The sequence below is a fragment of the Bubalus kerabau genome, chromosome 18 (assembly GCF_029407905.1).
Source record: "Bubalus kerabau isolate K-KA32 ecotype Philippines breed swamp buffalo chromosome 18, PCC_UOA_SB_1v2, whole genome shotgun sequence".
Taxonomy (NCBI): Eukaryota; Metazoa; Chordata; class Mammalia; order Artiodactyla; family Bovidae; genus Bubalus; species Bubalus kerabau.
The window spans coordinates 1169561-1189190 of NC_073641.1; the positions used below are offsets into that span (position 1 = coordinate 1169561).

The 19630-nt window shown below is 57.2% G+C and overlaps 1 protein-coding gene and 6 pseudogenes across 1 annotated transcript in view; all 7 read left to right on the forward strand.

The window, feature by feature from the left end:
* The window catches only part of LOC129632990 (liprin-alpha-1-like), a 97824-nt gene that overhangs the window by 52360 nt on the left and 25834 nt on the right, over positions 1-19630 (forward strand). The gene's annotated exons all lie outside the window — the stretch shown is intronic.
* Positions 1259-1378, forward strand: LOC129633539 (uncharacterized; annotated as a pseudogene).
* On the forward strand, positions 4636-4755 carry LOC129633540 (uncharacterized; annotated as a pseudogene).
* LOC129633541 (uncharacterized) lies at positions 8014-8133 on the forward strand (annotated as a pseudogene).
* On the forward strand, positions 11392-11511 carry LOC129633542 (uncharacterized; annotated as a pseudogene).
* On the forward strand, positions 14769-14888 carry LOC129633543 (uncharacterized; annotated as a pseudogene).
* On the forward strand, positions 18147-18266 carry LOC129633544 (uncharacterized; annotated as a pseudogene).

The following is a 19630-nucleotide window of genomic DNA, read 5'->3' on the forward strand; positions in this document are numbered from 1 at the left end:
GCCTTAGGGGTTCATCATGGAGATTTGAAATAAAGTTCACCAAAGTCATATGTGTTGAATCAAGATTTTGCGTTTCACCATCTCTCAAAAACGAAGAGTGCTTAACCTGCACAGGTTTCTTTCAAAAAAGTCAATTGCTTTTCAGTTCTGGGGTTTCTCTCTTGCCTTGTTCAAGTAGCCTTAAGAGTAAAAATCAACGAAAACTAAAGAAAGATTCCAAGATACCAGCAAAGGACACCTTCTGTTTCTTCAATCATCTTTCCACTTAGTAGCACACGAGCTCTTTTCTTTGTATTTTGCCTAGGGAATTCGCAATGTGCTGGTTCAGATGGCAAGGCATCCGCCCGCAGGAGACTCGGGTTTGATCCCTGGGTCGGGAAGATCCCCTGGAGAAGGTAATGGCAACCCACTCCAGTATTCTCGCCTGGGAAATGCCACGGACAGAGGAGCCTGATGGGCCGCACTCCATGGGTCCTATAAGAGTTGGGCTCAACCCAGCAACTACGAATAGAAGTATTTCCAAAGACCACACTCGTGTGTGTGTGTGTGTGTGTGTGTGTGTGTGTGTCTGTCTGTCTGTGTGCCTGCCTGTGGTTCGTCTGCTCTCTCAGGAAGGTCGGGTGCTTGGCGGGCGGCGTGGGGACAAGGGGGGCGCCTCGGTAGGGCAAAGGGGCGGGGCTGAGGCGCTCCGGTCGACCGCGCCTCCGTGGCTCCCGGTGGGTTTGGGCAGCGGGCAGGTGCCGGGCAAGTTGGGCGCTCAAGATTCGCTGCGCCTAGGCCCGCAGGAGGTTCAGAGGCCCCCGGGCCGCGGGGATCGGGAGGCGGCGGGCCCCGAAGACCGACACCTCCGGGGTCGCGCGGCCCTGAGCAGCGAACGGGATGGGGGGAGGGGGGGGGAGGCCCCGCTCAGCCAGCGCGGCCGGGTCTGGAGTGGCCGGGGGTGGGAGGGCGCCGAGACCTCCGCACCCCTCAGCCCACCCCCCAGGCCCCGCGCGCACGCACGCACGCCCTCCCGGTCACTGGGGGGTCCTGGAAGCCCATCGGTCCCCCGGGCCCGGCCATGCGGTTGCTGGTCTGGTGTTGGCGGTGTTCGGGGGCCGGGCCGGCGTCAGCAGGCTGGAGTGCGGTCGCGGGTCGTGCGGCTCAAGTACAGCACGGCCCCCCGAGGAGAGGGGCGGCCCGTTGGCCCGACCTGCAGGTCAGAGCGAAAGGGAGGCGAAGCGCAAGGCTCTTAGGGCGCCCCGCGGCGGCCGCGTCCGTCTCCGGCCCTACCGGCCTGAAGGCGCCCGATCTCGTCTGATCTCGGAAGCTAAGCAGGGTCGGGCCTGTTCAGTATCTTGGATGGGAGACCACCTGGGAATTCCGGGTGCTGGAGGCTTTTTTGCCTACCAGAAGAGGTCCTTTAGCCCCCGCCCCGCGTCCCAATTCTTGGACCCACACCCCCCTCGCCCCCCCGCCACCCCCGCAGCCCCAGCCCCTCCCGGGGCGGGGGGAGTGAGTGGGTGGCCGGGGCCCCGACTCCCGCTGCACACCTGGGTTGCCTCCCCGCGGCCCGCGAGCCCCTCCGCCTTCGCATTCGGCTTTCAGGAAACCAGACGACCGGCCGTCCCGTCTCCCTCTGGGGCTCCTTTGGCTTGCCTCAGGCAATCCCGGGGCTTGCACCGACTCCAGCCAGAGCCCCAGCCCCCGCCCCACCCCCAGCCTCGCAGGCGATCGCGCATGCGCATGCGAGCGCGCGCACAGATCGATGTGCCCAAACGGGGCATCTGGCTTGTTGGCTTGGACTGGGGGTGGATCTATGCCTGGGAGTGGGACTGCTGAACCATAGGCTACTTCTACTTTTAGTTCCTTCGCGAACCTCCATACTCTTTTCCATCCCGGCTGTACCAACTCCCATTCCTACTCAGCGTGGAGGAGAGTTCCCTTTGCTCCACAGCTTCTCCAGCATCTGCTATGGACAGACATTGCAATGAGGCCCAGTCGGACTCGGGCGAAGTGGTCCCTCCTTGGCGTTTGGAGTTGAGTCTCTCCAATCATTAGTGACGTGGAGCAAGATGACCGTTTGGAAATGCAGATGCAATTCTGTCACCATCCTGCTCCAACGGCTCTTGTATTTTCCCATCATATTGAAGATACGACCAATTCCCTTCATGCCTGCTCCTCACGTTCTTCTCGGATGTCTTTTCCCTGGAATGCCCTCTGCACTCTTTGGCTTCCATCCCATAGGGCATTTTCATTTCTTGAACGTCCTAAGTTTCCCTGGTCACCTAGACTTCCAGGATGCTGTTTTCCCTGCCTGAAATTCTTCCTGCATCTCAACCCTGGTTTACGTAGGTTCCACCTATGGACCTCAACGCAATGGTTACTCTGAAAAGCCTTCCCTGACACCCAGGTTTTGGTGAGGGTAGAGGCCCCTCGACAAGTTCTCCAAGGATCTGCCTGTGATGTATCATTAGATTCGTCTCAGTGAAAGCAGGAACTCTGTGTCTGCTTCTCTCCGCCTTCTAGTTCCAGAAACTTATTACATGCCTCCCAGCTCATCGTAGGTGCTCAGGATTTACTTAGTGTGTGAAAGACAGAAAAGTTCTTGGAAGCCTCAAGGTGTCACTTGGCTCGGCACTTTTGATCTCTTTGTGTATTTGGCGATTCCATTCTTTCCTTTCCTGGGTTCATGTGTACGCTATATTCAAGGCACAATCTAAGGCATTAAGACATATCCATCAGTATGGGTTCTTGCTTTCAAGGAACTCGTACAGCAGATTTCTACAGTTTAGGGCTTTGCAAATGCTCTAGAAGAATGTGAACGTTCAGTGTGATCCATTTTCATTTCCAAGAAAGATCGTTTGACTTCCATAGCAAAGGTGGAGACCTTCCGACGTGTAGTCCAATACTTAGACCTTGACCATGTCAGGCAAGTCTTGCGGTTCCTTCTGGAGGTGTGTGGCTCTTGCAGAAACGTGAAGATCTTCCATCGTCCTCGGACTTTGGTGTCATTTGCAATCATCAAGAAAGCTTCCAGGTATAGGTTCCAGACCACCACCGCACACACTCAGTAGCCAACGGAGTGGATTCCAGGAATATGCGTTGTTAACCAACATCACCGTTGATATTGTTGCTGCACGCTCTATGCAGTGGCCAGGGCCTGGATTGTCCACTGGGTCTCATGTGGAATGGAAAGAAGGGCTTCCCCCACCCCCCACCCCACCCCCCACTGTTGACAGCCTTGTGACTAGAAACGGGCCCCGAAACAAGAATCAGACAAACCAGATAAGCCCAGATGGTAGTCCATGAGATGAAGGAACTAAGCAGCTGGTTGGGATGGCGCCAAGGGGAAAGGTTGCTCTTTTTGTCTCCCGCTCTACTCCTTTCTTCCTGGACGCCTTAGGGGTTCATCATGGAGATTTGAAATAAAGTTCACCAAAGTCATATGTGTTGAATCAAGATTTTGCGTTTCACCATCTCTCAAAAACGAAGAGTGCTTAACCTGCACAGGTTTCTTTCAAAAAAGTCAATTGCTTTTCAGTTCTGGGGTTTCTCTCTTGCCTTGTTCAAGTAGCCTTAAGAGTAAAAATCAACGAAAACTAAAGAAAGATTCCAAGATACCAGCAAAGGACACCTTCTGTTTCTTCAATCATCTTTCCACTTAGTAGCACACGAGCTCTTTTCTTTGTATTTTGCCTAGGGAATTCGCAATGTGCTGGTTCAGATGGCAAGGCATCCGCCCGCAGGAGACTCGGGTTTGACCCCTGGGTCGGGAAGATCCCCTGGAAAAGGTAATGGCAACCCACTCCAGTATTCTCGCCTGGGAAATGCCACGGACAGAGGAGCCTGATGGGCCGCACTCCATGGGTCCTATAAGAGTTGGGCTCAACCCAGCAACTACGAATAGAAGTATTTCCAAAGACCACACTCGTGTGTGTGTGTGTGTGTGTGTGTGTGTCTGTCTGTCTGTCTGTGTGCCTGCCTGTGGTTCGTCTGCTCTCTCAGGAAGGTCGGGTGCTTGGCGGGCGGCGTGGGGACAAGGGGGGCGCCTCGGTAGGGCAAAGGGGCGGGGCTGAGGCGCTCCGGTCGACCGCGCCTCCGTGGCTCCCGGTGGGTTTGGGCAGCGGGCAGGTGCCGGGCAAGTTGGGCGCTCAAGATTCGCTGCGCCTAGGCCCGCAGGAGGTTCAGAGGCCCCCGGGCCGCGGGGATCGGGAGGCGGCGGGCCCCGAAGACCGACACCTCCGGGGTCGCGCGGCCCTGAGCAGCGAACGGGATGGGGGGAGGGGGGGGGAGGCCCCGCTCAGCCAGCGCGGCCGGGTCTGGAGTGGCCGGGGGTGGGAGGGCGCCGAGACCTCCGCACCCCTCAGCCCACCCCCCCAGGCCCCGCGCGCACGCACGCACGCCCTCCCGGTCACTGGGGGGTCCTGGAAGCCCATCGGTCCCCCGGGCCCGGCCATGCGGTTGCTGGTCTGGTGTTGGCGGTGTTCGGGGGCCGGGCCGGCGTCAGCAGGCTGGAGTGCGGTCGCGGGTCGTGCGGCTCAAGTACAGCACGGCCCCCCGAGGAGAGGGGCGGCCCGTTGGCCCGACCTGCAGGTCAGAGCGAAAGGGAGGCGAAGCGCAAGGCTCTTAGGGCGCCCCGCGGCGGCCGCGTCCGTCTCCGGCCCTACCGGCCTGAAGGCGCCCGATCTCGTCTGATCTCGGAAGCTAAGCAGGGTCGGGCCTGTTCAGTATCTTGGATGGGAGACCACCTGGGAATTCCGGGTGCTGGAGGCTTTTTTGCCTACCAGAAGAGGTCCTTTAGCCCCCGCCCCGCGTCCCAATTCTTGGACCCACACCCCCCTCGCCCCCCCGCCACCCCCGCAGCCCCAGCCCCTCCCGGGGCGGGGGGAGTGAGTGGGTGGCCGGGGCCCCGACTCCCGCTGCACACCTGGGTTGCCTCCCCGCGGCCCGCGAGCCCCTCCGCATTCGCATTCGGCTTTCAGGAAACCAGACGACCGGCCGTCCCGTCTCCCTCTGGGGCTCCTTTGGCTTGCCTCAGGCAATCCCGGGGCTTGCACCGACTCCAGCCAGAGCCCCAGCCCCCGCCCCACCCCCAGCCTCGCAGGCGATCGCGCATGCGCATGCGAGCGCGCGCACAGATCGATGTGCCCAAACGGGGCATCTGGCTTGTTGGCTTGGACTGGGGGTGGATCTATGCCTGGGAGTGGGACTGCTGAACCATAGGCTACTTCTACTTTTAGTTCCTTCGCGAACCTCCATACTCTTTTCCATCCCGGCTGTACCAACTCCCATTCCTACTCAGCGTGGAGGAGAGTTCCCTTTGCTCCACAGCTTCTCCAGCATCTGCTATGGACAGACATTGCAATGAGGCCCAGTCGGACTCGGGCGAAGTGGTCCCTCCTTGGCGTTTGGAGTTGAGTCTCTCCAATCATTAGTGACGTGGAGCAAGATGACCGTTTGGAAATGCAGATGCAATTCTGTCACCATCCTGCTCCAACGGCTCTTGTATTTTCCCATCATATTGAAGATACGACCAATTCCCTTCATGCCTGCTCCTCACGTTCTTCTCGGATGTCTTTTCCCTGGAATGCCCTCTGCACTCTTTGGCTTCCATCCCATAGGGCATTTTCATTTCTTGAACGTCCTAAGTTTCCCTGGTCACCTAGACTTCCAGGATGCTGTTTTCCCTGCCTGAAATTCTTCCTGCATCTCAACCCTGGTTTACGTAGGTTCCACCTATGGACCTCAACGCAATGGTTACTCTGAAAAGCCTTCCCTGACACCCAGGTTTTGGTGAGGGTAGAGGCCCCTCGACAAGTTCTCCAAGGATCTGCCTGTGATGTATCATTAGATTCGTCTCAGTGAAAGCAGGAACTCTGTGTCTGCTTCTCTCCGCCTTCTAGTTCCAGAAACTTATTACATGCCTCCCAGCTCATCGTAGGTGCTCAGGATTTACTTAGCGTGTGAAAGACAGAAAAGTTCTTGGAAGCCTCAAGGTGTCACTGGGCTCGGCACTTTTGATCTCTTTGTGTATTTGGCGATTCCATTCTTTCCTTTCCTGGGTTCATGTGTACGCTATATTCAAGGCACAATCTAAGGCATTAAGACATATCCATCAGTATGGGTTCTTGCTTTCAAGGAACTCGTACAGCAGATTTCTACAGTTTAGGGCTTTGCAAATGCTCTAGAAGAATGTGAACGTTCAGTGTGATCCATTTTCATTTCCAAGAAAGATCGTTTGACTTCCATAGCAAAGGTGGAGACCTTCCGACGTGTAGTCCAATACTTAGACCTTGACCATGTCAGGCAAGTCTTGCGGTTCCTTCTGGAGGTGTGTGGCTCTTGCAGAAACGTGAAGATCTTCCATCGTCCTCGGACTTTGGTGTCATTTGCAATCATCAAGAAAGCTTCCAGGTATAGGTTCCAGACCACCCCCGCACACACTCAGTAGCCAACGGAGTGGATTCCAGGAATATGCGTTGTTAACCAGCATCACCGTTGATATTGTTGCTGCACGCTCTATGCAGTGGCCAGGGCCTGGATTGTCCACTGGGTCTCATGTGGAATGGAAAGAAGGGCTTCCCCCACCCCCCACCCCACCCCCCACTGTTGACAGCCTTGTGACTAGAAACGGGCCCCGAAACAAGAATCAGACAAACCAGATAAGCCCAGATGGTAGTCCATGAGATGAAGGAACTAAGCAGCTGGTTGGGATGGCGCCAAGGGGAAAGGTTGCTCTTTTTGTCTCCCGCTCTACTCCTTTCTTCCTGGACGCCTTAGGGGTTCATCATGGAGATTTGAAATAAAGTTCACCAAAGTCATATGTGTTGAATCAAGATTTTGCGTTTCACCATCTCTCAAAAACGAAGAGTGCTTAACCTGCACAGGTTTCTTTCAAAAAAGTCAATTGCTTTTCAGTTCTGGGGTTTCTCTCTTGCCTTGTTCAAGTAGCCTTAAGAGTAAAAATCAACGAAAACTAAAGAAAGATTCCAAGATACCAGCAAAGGACACCTTCTGTTTCTTCAATCATCTTTCCACTTAGTAGCACACGAGCTCTTTTCTTTGTATTTTGCCTAGGGAATGCGCAATGTGCTGGTTCAGATGGCAAGGCATCCGCCCGCAGGAGACTCGGGTTTGATCCCTGGGTCGGGAAGATCCCCTGGAGAAGGTAATGGCAACCCACTCCAGTATTCTCGCCTGGGAAATGCCACGGACAGAGGAGCCTGATGGGCCGCACTCCATGGGTCCTATAAGAGTTGGGCTCAACCCAGCAACTACGAATAGAAGTATTTCCAAAGACCACACTCGTGTGTGTGTGTGTGTGTGTGTGTGTGTGTGTGTCTGTCTGTCTGTGTGCCTGCCTGTGGTTCGTCTGCTCTCTCAGGAAGGTCGGGTGCTTGGCGGGCGGCGTGGGGACAAGGGGGGCGCCTCGGTAGGGCAAAGGGGCGGGGCTGAGGCGCTCCGGTCGACCGCGCCTCCGTGGCTCCCGGTGGGTTTGGGCAGCGGGCAGGTGCCGGGCAAGTTGGGCGCTCAAGATTCGCTGCGCCTAGGCCCGCAGGAGGTTCAGAGGCCCCCGGGCCGCGGGGATCGGGAGGCGGCGGGCCCCGAAGACCGACACCTCCGGGGTCGCGCGGCCCTGAGCAGCGAACGGGATGGGGGGAGGGGGGGGGAGGCCCCGCTCAGCCAGCGCGGCCGGGTCTGGAGTGGCCGGGGGTGGGAGGGCGCCGAGACCTCCGCACCCCTCAGCCCACCCCCCAGGCCCCGCGCGCACGCACGCACGCCCTCCCGGTCACTGGGGGGTCCTGGAAGCCCATCGGTCCCCCGGGCCCGGCCATGCGGTTGCTGGTCTGGTGTTGGCGGTGTTCGGGGGCCGGGCCGGCGTCAGCAGGCTGGAGTGCGGTCGCGGGTCGTGCGGCTCAAGTACAGCACGGCCCCCCGAGGAGAGGGGCGGCCCGTTGGCCCGACCTGCAGGTCAGAGCGAAAGGGAGGCGAAGCGCAAGGCTCTTAGGGCGCCCCGCGGCGGCCGCGTCCGTCTCCGGCCCTACCGGCCTGAAGGCGCCCGATCTCGTCTGATCTCGGAAGCTAAGCAGGGTCGGGCCTGTTCAGTATCTTGGATGGGAGACCACCTGGGAATTCCGGGTGCTGGAGGCTTTTTTGCCTACCAGAAGAGGTCCTTTAGCCCCCGCCCCGCGTCCCAATTCTTGGACCCACACCCCCCTCGCCCCCCCGCCACCCCCGCAGCCCCAGCCCCTCCCGGGGCGGGGGGAGTGAGTGGGTGGCCGGGGCCCCGACTCCCGCTGCACACCTGGGTTGCCTCCCCGCGGCCCGCGAGCCCCTCCGCATTCGCATTCGGCTTTCAGGAAACCAGACGACCGGCCGTCCCGTCTCCCTCTGGGGCTCCTTTGGCTTGCCTCAGGCAATCCCGGGGCTTGCACCGACTCCAGCCAGAGCCCCAGCCCCCGCCCCACCCCCAGCCTCGCAGGCGATCGCGCATGCGCATGCGAGCGCGCGCACAGATCGATGTGCCCAAACGGGGCATCTGGCTTGTTGGCTTGGACTGGGGGTGGATCTATGCCTGGGAGTGGGACTGCTGAACCATAGGCTACTTCTACTTTTAGTTCCTTCGCGAACCTCCATACTCTTTTCCATCCCGGCTGTACCAACTCCCATTCCTACTCAGCGTGGAGGAGAGTTCCCTTTGCTCCACAGCTTCTCCAGCATCTGCTATGGACAGACATTGCAATGAGGCCCAGTCGGACTCGGGCGAAGTGGTCCCTCCTTGGCGTTTGGAGTTGAGTCTCTCCAATCATTAGTGACGTGGAGCAAGATGACCGTTTGGAAATGCAGATGCAATTCTGTCACCATCCTGCTCCAACGGCTCTTGTATTTTCCCATCATATTGAAGATACGACCAATTCCCTTCATGCCTGCTCCTCACGTTCTTCTCGGATGTCTTTTCCCTGGAATGCCCTCTGCACTCTTTGGCTTCCATCCCATAGGGCATTTTCATTTCTTGAACGTCCTAAGTTTCCCTGGTCACCTAGACTTCCAGGATGCTGTTTTCCCTGCCTGAAATTCTTCCTGCATCTCAACCCTGGTTTACGTAGGTTCCACCTATGGACCTCAACGCAATGGTTACTCTGAAAAGCCTTCCCTGACACCCAGGTTTTGGTGAGGGTAGAGGCCCCTCGACAAGTTCTCCAAGGATCTGCCTGTGATGTATCATTAGATTCGTCTCAGTGAAAGTAGGAACTCTGTGTCTGCTTCTCTCCGCCTTCTAGTTCCAGAAACTTATTACATGCCTCCCAGCTCATCGTAGGTGCTCAGGATTTACTTAGCGTGTGAAAGACAGAAAAGTTCTTGGAAGCCTCAAGGTGTCACTGGGCTCGGCACTTTTGATCTCTTTGTGTATTTGGCGATTCCATTCTTTCCTTTCCTGGGTTCATGTGTACGCTATATTCAAGGCACAATCTAAGGCATTAAGACATATCCATCAGTATGGGTTCTTGCTTTCAAGGAACTCGTACAGCAGATTTCTACAGTTTAGGGCTTTGCAAATGCTCTAGAAGAATGTGAACGTTCAGTGTGATCCATTTTCATTTCCAAGAAAGATCGTTTGACTTCCATAGCAAAGGTGGAGACCTTCCGACGTGTAGTCCAATACTTAGACCTTGACCATGTCAGGCAAGTCTTGCGGTTCCTTCTGGAGGTGTGTGGCTCTTGCAGAAACGTGAAGATCTTCCATCGTCCTCGGACTTTGGTGTCATTTGCAATCATCAAGAAAGCTTCCAGGTATAGGTTCCAGACCACCCCCGCACACACTCAGTAGCCAACGGAGTGGATTCCAGGAATATGCGTTGTTAACCAGCATCACCGTTGATATTGTTGCTGCACGCTCTATGCAGTGGCCAGGGCCTGGATTGTCCACTGGGTCTCATGTGGAATGGAAAGAAGGGCTTCCCCCACCCCCCACCCCACCCCCCACTGTTGACAGCCTTGTGACTAGAAACGGGCCCCGAAACAAGAATCAGACAAACCAGATAAGCCCAGATGGTAGTCCATGAGATGAAGGAACTAAGCAGCTGGTTGGGATGGCGCCAAGGGGAAAGGTTGCTCTTTTTGTCTCCCGCTCTACTCCTTTCTTCCTGGACGCCTTAGGGGTTCATCATGGAGATTTGAAATAAAGTTCACCAAAGTCATATGTGTTGAATCAAGATTTTGCGTTTCACCATCTCTCAAAAACGAAGAGTGCTTAACCTGCACAGGTTTCTTTCAAAAAAGTCAATTGCTTTTCAGTTCTGGGGTTTCTCTCTTGCCTTGTTCAAGTAGCCTTAAGAGTAAAAATCAACGAAAACTAAAGAAAGATTCCAAGATACCAGCAAAGGACACCTTCTGTTTCTTCAATCATCTTTCCACTTAGTAGCACACGAGCTCTTTTCTTTGTATTTTGCCTAGGGAATTCGCAATGTGCTGGTTCAGATGGCAAGGCATCCGCCCGCAGGAGACTCGGGTTTGATCCCTGGGTCGGGAAGATCCCCTGGAGAAGGTAATGGCAACCCACTCCAGTATTCTCGCCTGGGAAATGCCACGGACAGAGGAGCCTGATGGGCCGCACTCCATGGGTCCTATAAGAGTTGGGCTCAACCCAGCAACTACGAATAGAAGTATTTCCAAAGACCACACTCGTGTGTGTGTGTGTGTGTGTGTGTGTGTGTGTGTCTGTCTGTCTGTGTGCCTGCCTGTGGTTCGTCTGCTCTCTCAGGAAGGTCGGGTGCTTGGCGGGCGGCGTGGGGACAAGGGGGGCGCCTCGGTAGGGCAAAGGGGCGGGGCTGAGGCGCTCCGGTCGACCGCGCCTCCGTGGCTCCCGGTGGGTTTGGGCAGCGGGCAGGTGCCGGGCAAGTTGGGCGCTCAAGATTCGCTGCGCCTAGGCCCGCAGGAGGTTCAGAGGCCCCCGGGCCGCGGGGATCGGGAGGCGGCGGGCCCCGAAGACCGACACCTCCGGGGTCGCGCGGCCCTGAGCAGCGAACGGGATGGGGGGAGGGGGGGGGAGGCCCCGCTCAGCCAGCGCGGCCGGGTCTGGAGTGGCCGGGGGTGGGAGGGCGCCGAGACCTCCGCACCCCTCAGCCCACCCCCCAGGCCCCGCGCGCACGCACGCACGCCCTCCCGGTCACTGGGGGGTCCTGGAAGCCCATCGGTCCCCCGGGCCCGGCCATGCGGTTGCTGGTCTGGTGTTGGCGGTGTTCGGGGGCCGGGCCGGCGTCAGCAGGCTGGAGTGCGGTCGCGGGTCGTGCGGCTCAAGTACAGCACGGCCCCCCGAGGAGAGGGGCGGCCCGTTGGCCCGACCTGCAGGTCAGAGCGAAAGGGAGGCGAAGCGCAAGGCTCTTAGGGCGCCCCGCGGCGGCCGCGTCCGTCTCCGGCCCTACCGGCCTGAAGGCGCCCGATCTCGTCTGATCTCGGAAGCTAAGCAGGGTCGGGCCTGTTCAGTATCTTGGATGGGAGACCACCTGGGAATTCCGGGTGCTGGAGGCTTTTTTGCCTACCAGAAGAGGTCCTTTAGCCCCCGCCCCGCGTCCCAATTCTTGGACCCACACCCCCCTCGCCCCCCCGCCACCCCCGCAGCCCCAGCCCCTCCCGGGGCGGGGGGAGTGAGTGGGTGGCCGGGGCCCCGACTCCCGCTGCACACCTGGGTTGCCTCCCCGCGGCCCGCGAGCCCCTCCGCCTTCGCATTCGGCTTTCAGGAAACCAGACGACCGGCCGTCCCGTCTCCCTCTGGGGCTCCTTTGGCTTGCCTCAGGCAATCCCGGGGCTTGCACCGACTCCAGCCAGAGCCCCAGCCCCCGCCCCACCCCCAGCCTCGCAGGCGATCGCGCATGCGCATGCGAGCGCGCGCACAGATCGATGTGCCCAAACGGGGCATCTGGCTTGTTGGCTTGGACTGGGGGTGGATCTATGCCTGGGAGTGGGACTGCTGAACCATAGGCTACTTCTACTTTTAGTTCCTTCGCGAACCTCCATACTCTTTTCCATCCCGGCTGTACCAACTCCCATTCCTACTCAGCGTGGAGGAGAGTTCCCTTTGCTCCACAGCTTCTCCAGCATCTGCTATGGACAGACATTGCAATGAGGCCCAGTCGGACTCGGGCGAAGTGGTCCCTCCTTGGCGTTTGGAGTTGAGTCTCTCCAATCATTAGTGACGTGGAGCAAGATGACCGTTTGGAAATGCAGATGCAATTCTGTCACCATCCTGCTCCAACGGCTCTTGTATTTTCCCATCATATTGAAGATACGACCAATTCCCTTCATGCCTGCTCCTCACGTTCTTCTCGGATGTCTTTTCCCTGGAATGCCCTCTGCACTCTTTGGCTTCCATCCCATAGGGCATTTTCATTTCTTGAACGTCCTAAGTTTCCCTGGTCACCTAGACTTCCAGGATGCTGTTTTCCCTGCCTGAAATTCTTCCTGCATCTCAACCCTGGTTTACGTAGGTTCCACCTATGGACCTCAACGCAATGGTTACTCTGAAAAGCCTTCCCTGACACCCAGGTTTTGGTGAGGGTAGAGGCCCCTCGACAAGTTCTCCAAGGATCTGCCTGTGATGTATCATTAGATTCGTCTCAGTGAAAGCAGGAACTCTGTGTCTGCTTCTCTCCGCCTTCTAGTTCCAGAAACTTATTACATGCCTCCCAGCTCATCGTAGGTGCTCAGGATTTACTTAGTGTGTGAAAGACAGAAAAGTTCTTGGAAGCCTCAAGGTGTCACTTGGCTCGGCACTTTTGATCTCTTTGTGTATTTGGCGATTCCATTCTTTCCTTTCCTGGGTTCATGTGTACGCTATATTCAAGGCACAATCTAAGGCATTAAGACATATCCATCAGTATGGGTTCTTGCTTTCAAGGAACTCGTACAGCAGATTTCTACAGTTTAGGGCTTTGCAAATGCTCTAGAAGAATGTGAACGTTCAGTGTGATCCATTTTCATTTCCAAGAAAGATCGTTTGACTTCCATAGCAAAGGTGGAGACCTTCCGACGTGTAGTCCAATACTTAGACCTTGACCATGTCAGGCAAGTCTTGCGGTTCCTTCTGGAGGTGTGTGGCTCTTGCAGAAACGTGAAGATCTTCCATCGTCCTCGGACTTTGGTGTCATTTGCAATCATCAAGAAAGCTTCCAGGTATAGGTTCCAGACCACCACCGCACACACTCAGTAGCCAACGGAGTGGATTCCAGGAATATGCGTTGTTAACCAACATCACCGTTGATATTGTTGCTGCACGCTCTATGCAGTGGCCAGGGCCTGGATTGTCCACTGGGTCTCATGTGGAATGGAAAGAAGGGCTTCCCCCACCCCCCACCCCACCCCCCACTGTTGACAGCCTTGTGACTAGAAACGGGCCCCGAAACAAGAATCAGACAAACCAGATAAGCCCAGATGGTAGTCCATGAGATGAAGGAACTAAGCAGCTGGTTGGGATGGCGCCAAGGGGAAAGGTTGCTCTTTTTGTCTCCCGCTCTACTCCTTTCTTCCTGGACGCCTTAGGGGTTCATCATGGAGATTTGAAATAAAGTTCACCAAAGTCATATGTGTTGAATCAAGATTTTGCGTTTCACCATCTCTCAAAAACGAAGAGTGCTTAACCTGCACAGGTTTCTTTCAAAAAAGTCAATTGCTTTTCAGTTCTGGGGTTTCTCTCTTGCCTTGTTCAAGTAGCCTTAAGAGTAAAAATCAACGAAAACTAAAGAAAGATTCCAAGATACCAGCAAAGGACACCTTCTGTTTCTTCAATCATCTTTCCACTTAGTAGCACACGAGCTCTTTTCTTTGTATTTTGCCTAGGGAATTCGCAATGTGCTGGTTCAGATGGCAAGGCATCCGCCCGCAGGAGACTCGGGTTTGACCCCTGGGTCGGGAAGATCCCCTGGAAAAGGTAATGGCAACCCACTCCAGTATTCTCGCCTGGGAAATGCCACGGACAGAGGAGCCTGATGGGCCGCACTCCATGGGTCCTATAAGAGTTGGGCTCAACCCAGCAACTACGAATAGAAGTATTTCCAAAGACCACACTCGTGTGTGTGTGTGTGTGTGTGTGTGTGTCTGTCTGTCTGTCTGTGTGCCTGCCTGTGGTTCGTCTGCTCTCTCAGGAAGGTCGGGTGCTTGGCGGGCGGCGTGGGGACAAGGGGGGCGCCTCGGTAGGGCAAAGGGGCGGGGCTGAGGCGCTCCGGTCGACCGCGCCTCCGTGGCTCCCGGTGGGTTTGGGCAGCGGGCAGGTGCCGGGCAAGTTGGGCGCTCAAGATTCGCTGCGCCTAGGCCCGCAGGAGGTTCAGAGGCCCCCGGGCCGCGGGGATCGGGAGGCGGCGGGCCCCGAAGACCGACACCTCCGGGGTCGCGCGGCCCTGAGCAGCGAACGGGATGGGGGGAGGGGGGGGGAGGCCCCGCTCAGCCAGCGCGGCCGGGTCTGGAGTGGCCGGGGGTGGGAGGGCGCCGAGACCTCCGCACCCCTCAGCCCACCCCCCCAGGCCCCGCGCGCACGCACGCACGCCCTCCCGGTCACTGGGGGGTCCTGGAAGCCCATCGGTCCCCCGGGCCCGGCCATGCGGTTGCTGGTCTGGTGTTGGCGGTGTTCGGGGGCCGGGCCGGCGTCAGCAGGCTGGAGTGCGGTCGCGGGTCGTGCGGCTCAAGTACAGCACGGCCCCCCGAGGAGAGGGGCGGCCCGTTGGCCCGACCTGCAGGTCAGAGCGAAAGGGAGGCGAAGCGCAAGGCTCTTAGGGCGCCCCGCGGCGGCCGCGTCCGTCTCCGGCCCTACCGGCCTGAAGGCGCCCGATCTCGTCTGATCTCGGAAGCTAAGCAGGGTCGGGCCTGTTCAGTATCTTGGATGGGAGACCACCTGGGAATTCCGGGTGCTGGAGGCTTTTTTGCCTACCAGAAGAGGTCCTTTAGCCCCCGCCCCGCGTCCCAATTCTTGGACCCACACCCCCCTCGCCCCCCCGCCACCCCCGCAGCCCCAGCCCCTCCCGGGGCGGGGGGAGTGAGTGGGTGGCCGGGGCCCCGACTCCCGCTGCACACCTGGGTTGCCTCCCCGCGGCCCGCGAGCCCCTCCGCATTCGCATTCGGCTTTCAGGAAACCAGACGACCGGCCGTCCCGTCTCCCTCTGGGGCTCCTTTGGCTTGCCTCAGGCAATCCCGGGGCTTGCACCGACTCCAGCCAGAGCCCCAGCCCCCGCCCCACCCCCAGCCTCGCAGGCGATCGCGCATGCGCATGCGAGCGCGCGCACAGATCGATGTGCCCAAACGGGGCATCTGGCTTGTTGGCTTGGACTGGGGGTGGATCTATGCCTGGGAGTGGGACTGCTGAACCATAGGCTACTTCTACTTTTAGTTCCTTCGCGAACCTCCATACTCTTTTCCATCCCGGCTGTACCAACTCCCATTCCTACTCAGCGTGGAGGAGAGTTCCCTTTGCTCCACAGCTTCTCCAGCATCTGCTATGGACAGACATTGCAATGAGGCCCAGTCGGACTCGGGCGAAGTGGTCCCTCCTTGGCGTTTGGAGTTGAGTCTCTCCAATCATTAGTGACGTGGAGCAAGATGACCGTTTGGAAATGCAGATGCAATTCTGTCACCATCCTGCTCCAACGGCTCTTGTATTTTCCCATCATATTGAAGATACGACCAATTCCCTTCATGCCTGCTCCTCACGTTCTTCTCGGATGTCTTTTCCCTGGAATGCCCTCTGCACTCTTTGGCTTCCATCCCATAGGGCATTTTCATTTCTTGAACGTCCTAAGTTTCCCTGGTCACCTAGACTTCCAGGATGCTGTTTTCCCTGCCTGAAATTCTTCCTGCATCTCAACCCTGGTTTACGTAGGTTCCACCTATGGACCTCAACGCAATGGTTACTCTGAAAAGCCTTCCCTGACACCCAGGTTTTGGTGAGGGTAGAGGCCCCTCGACAAGTTCTCCAAGGATCTGCCTGTGATGTATCATTAGATTCGTCTCAGTGAAAGCAGGAACTCTGTGTCTGCTTCTCTCCGCCTTCTAGTTCCAGAAACTTATTACATGCCTCCCAGCTCATCGTAGGTGCTCAGGATTTACTTAGCGTGTGAAAGACAGAAAAGTTCTTGGAAGCCTCAAGGTGTCACTGGGCTCGGCACTTTTGATCTCTTTGTGTATTTGGCGATTCCATTCTTTCCTTTCCTGGGTTCATGTGTACGCTATATTCAAGGCACAATCTAAGGCATTAAGACATATCCATCAGTATGGGTTCTTGCTTTCAAGGAACTCGTACAGCAGATTTCTACAGTTTAGGGCTTTGCAAATGCTCTAGAAGAATGTGAACGTTCAGTGTGATCCATTTTCATTTCCAAGAAAGATCGTTTGACTTCCATAGCAAAGGTGGAGACCTTCCGACGTGTAGTCCAATACTTAGACCTTGACCATGTCAGGCAAGTCTTGCGGTTCCTTCTGGAGGTGTGTGGCTCTTGCAGAAACGTGAAGATCTTCCATCGTCCTCGGACTTTGGTGTCATTTGCAATCATCAAGAAAGCTTCCAGGTATAGGTTCCAGACCACCCCCGCACACACTCAGTAGCCAACGGAGTGGATTCCAGGAATATGCGTTGTTAACCAGCATCACCGTTGATATTGTTGCTGCACGCTCTATGCAGTGGCCAGGGCCTGGATTGTCCACTGGGTCTCATGTGGAATGGAAAGAAGGGCTTCCCCCACCCCCCACCCCACCCCCCACTGTTGACAGCCTTGTGACTAGAAACGGGCCCCGAAACAAGAATCAGACAAACCAGATAAGCCCAGATGGTAGTCCATGAGATGAAGGAACTAAGCAGCTGGTTGGGATGGCGCCAAGGGGAAAGGTTGCTCTTTTTGTCTCCCGCTCTACTCCTTTCTTCCTGGACGCCTTAGGGGTTCATCATGGAGATTTGAAATAAAGTTCACCAAAGTCATATGTGTTGAATCAAGATTTTGCGTTTCACCATCTCTCAAAAACGAAGAGTGCTTAACCTGCACAGGTTTCTTTCAAAAAAGTCAATTGCTTTTCAGTTCTGGGGTTTCTCTCTTGCCTTGTTCAAGTAGCCTTAAGAGTAAAAATCAACGAAAACTAAAGAAAGATTCCAAGATACCAGCAAAGGACACCTTCTGTTTCTTCAATCATCTTTCCACTTAGTAGCACACGAGCTCTTTTCTTTGTATTTTGCCTAGGGAATGCGCAATGTGCTGGTTCAGATGGCAAGGCATCCGCCCGCAGGAGACTCGGGTTTGATCCCTGGGTCGGGAAGATCCCCTGGAGAAGGTAATGGCAACCCACTCCAGTATTCTCGCCTGGGAAATGCCACGGACAGAGGAGCCTGATGGGCCGCACTCCATGGGTCCTATAAGAGTTGGGCTCAACCCAGCAACTACGAATAGAAGTATTTCCAAAGACCACACTCGTGTGTGTGTGTGTGTGTGTGTGTGTGTGTGTGTCTGTCTGTCTGTGTGCCTGCCTGTGGTTCGTCTGCTCTCTCAGGAAGGTCGGGTGCTTGGCGGGCGGCGTGGGGACAAGGGGGGCGCCTCGGTAGGGCAAAGGGGCGGGGCTGAGGCGCTCCGGTCGACCGCGCCTCCGTGGCTCCCGGTGGGTTTGGGCAGCGGGCAGGTGCCGGGCAAGTTGGGCGCTCAAGATTCGCTGCGCCTAGGCCCGCAGGAGGTTCAGAGGCCCCCGGGCCGCGGGGATCGGGAGGCGGCGGGCCCCGAAGACCGACACCTCCGGGGTCGCGCGGCCCTGAGCAGCGAACGGGATGGGGGGAGGGGGGGGGAGGCCCCGCTCAGCCAGCGCGGCCGGGTCTGGAGTGGCCGGGGGTGGGAGGGCGCCGAGACCTCCGCACCCCTCAGCCCACCCCCCAGGCCCCGCGCGCACGCACGCACGCCCTCCCGGTCACTGGGGGGTCCTGGAAGCCCATCGGTCCCCCGGGCCCGGCCATGCGGTTGCTGGTCTGGTGTTGGCGGTGTTCGGGGGCCGGGCCGGCGTCAGCAGGCTGGAGTGCGGTCGCGGGTCGTGCGGCTCAAGTACAGCACGGCCCCCCGAGGAGAGGGGCGGCCCGTTGGCCCGACCTGCAGGTCAGAGCGAAAGGGAGGCGAAGCGCAAGGCTCTTAGGGCGCCCCGCGGCGGCCGCGTCCGTCTCCGGCCCTACCGGCCTGAAGGCGCCCGATCTCGTCTGATCTCGGAAGCTAAGCAGGGTCGGGCCTGTTCAGTATCTTGGATGGGAGACCACCTGGGAATTCCGGGTGCTGGAGGCTTTTTTGCCTACCAGAAGAGGTCCTTTAGCCCCCGCCCCGCGTCCCAATTCTTGGACCCACACCCCCCTCGCCCCCCCGCCACCCCCGCAGCCCCAGCCCCTCCCGGGGCGGGGGGAGTGAGTGGGTGGCCGGGGCCCCGACTCCCGCTGCACACCTGGGTTGCCTCCCCGCGGCCCGCGAGCCCCTCCGCATTCGCATTCGGCTTTCAGGAAACCAGACGACCGGCCGTCCCGTCTCCCTCTGGGGCTCCTTTGGCTTGCCTCAGGCAATCCCGGGGCTTGCACCGACTCCAGCCAGAGCCCCAGCCCCCGCCCCACCCCCAGCCTCGCAGGCGATCGCGCATGCGCATGCGAGCGCGCGCACAGATCGATGTGCCCAAACGGGGCATCTGGCTTGTTGGCTTGGACTGGGGGTGGATCTATGCCTGGGAGTGGGACTGCTGAACCATAGGCTACTTCTACTTTTAGTTCCTTCGCGAACCTCCATACTCTTTTCCATCCCGGCTGTACCAACTCCCATTCCTACTCAGCGTGGAGGAGAGTTCCCTTTGCTCCACAGCTTCTCCAGCATCTGCTATGGACAGACATTGCAATGAGGCCCAGTCGGACTCGGGCGAAGTGGTCCCTCCTTGGCGTTTGGAGTTGAGTCTCTCCAATCATTAGTGACGTGGAGCAAGATGACCGTTTGGAAATGCAGATGCAATTCTGTCACCATCCTGCTCCAACGGCTCTTGTATTTTCCCATCATATTGAAGATACGACCAATTCCCTTCATGCCTGCTCCTCACGTTCTTCTCGGATGTCTTTTCCCTGGAATGCCCTCTGCACTCTTTGGCTTCCATCCCATAGGGCATTTTCATTTCTTGAACGTCCTAAGTTTCCCTGGTCACCTAGACTTCCAGGATGCTGTTTTCCCTGCCTGAAATTCTTCCTGCATCTCAACCCTGGTTTACGTAGGTTCCACCTATGGACCTCAACGCAATGGTTACTCTGAAAAGCCTTCCCTGACACCCAGGTTTTGGTGAGGGTAGAGGCCCCTCGACAAGTTCTCCAAGGATCTGCCTGTGATGTATCATTAGATTCGTCTCAGTGAAAGCAGGAACTCTGTGTCTGCTTCTCTCCGCCTTCTAGTTCCAGAAACTTATTACATGCCTCCCAGCTCATCGTAGGTGCTCAGGATTTACTTAGTGTGTGAAAGACAGAAAAGTTCTTGGAAGCCTCAAGGTGTCACTTGGCTCGGCACTTTTGATCTCTTTGTGTATTTGGCGATTCCATTCTTTCCTTTCCTGGGTTCATGTGTACGCTATATTCAAGGCACAATCTAAGGCATTAAGACATATCCATCAGTATGGGTTCTTGCTTTCA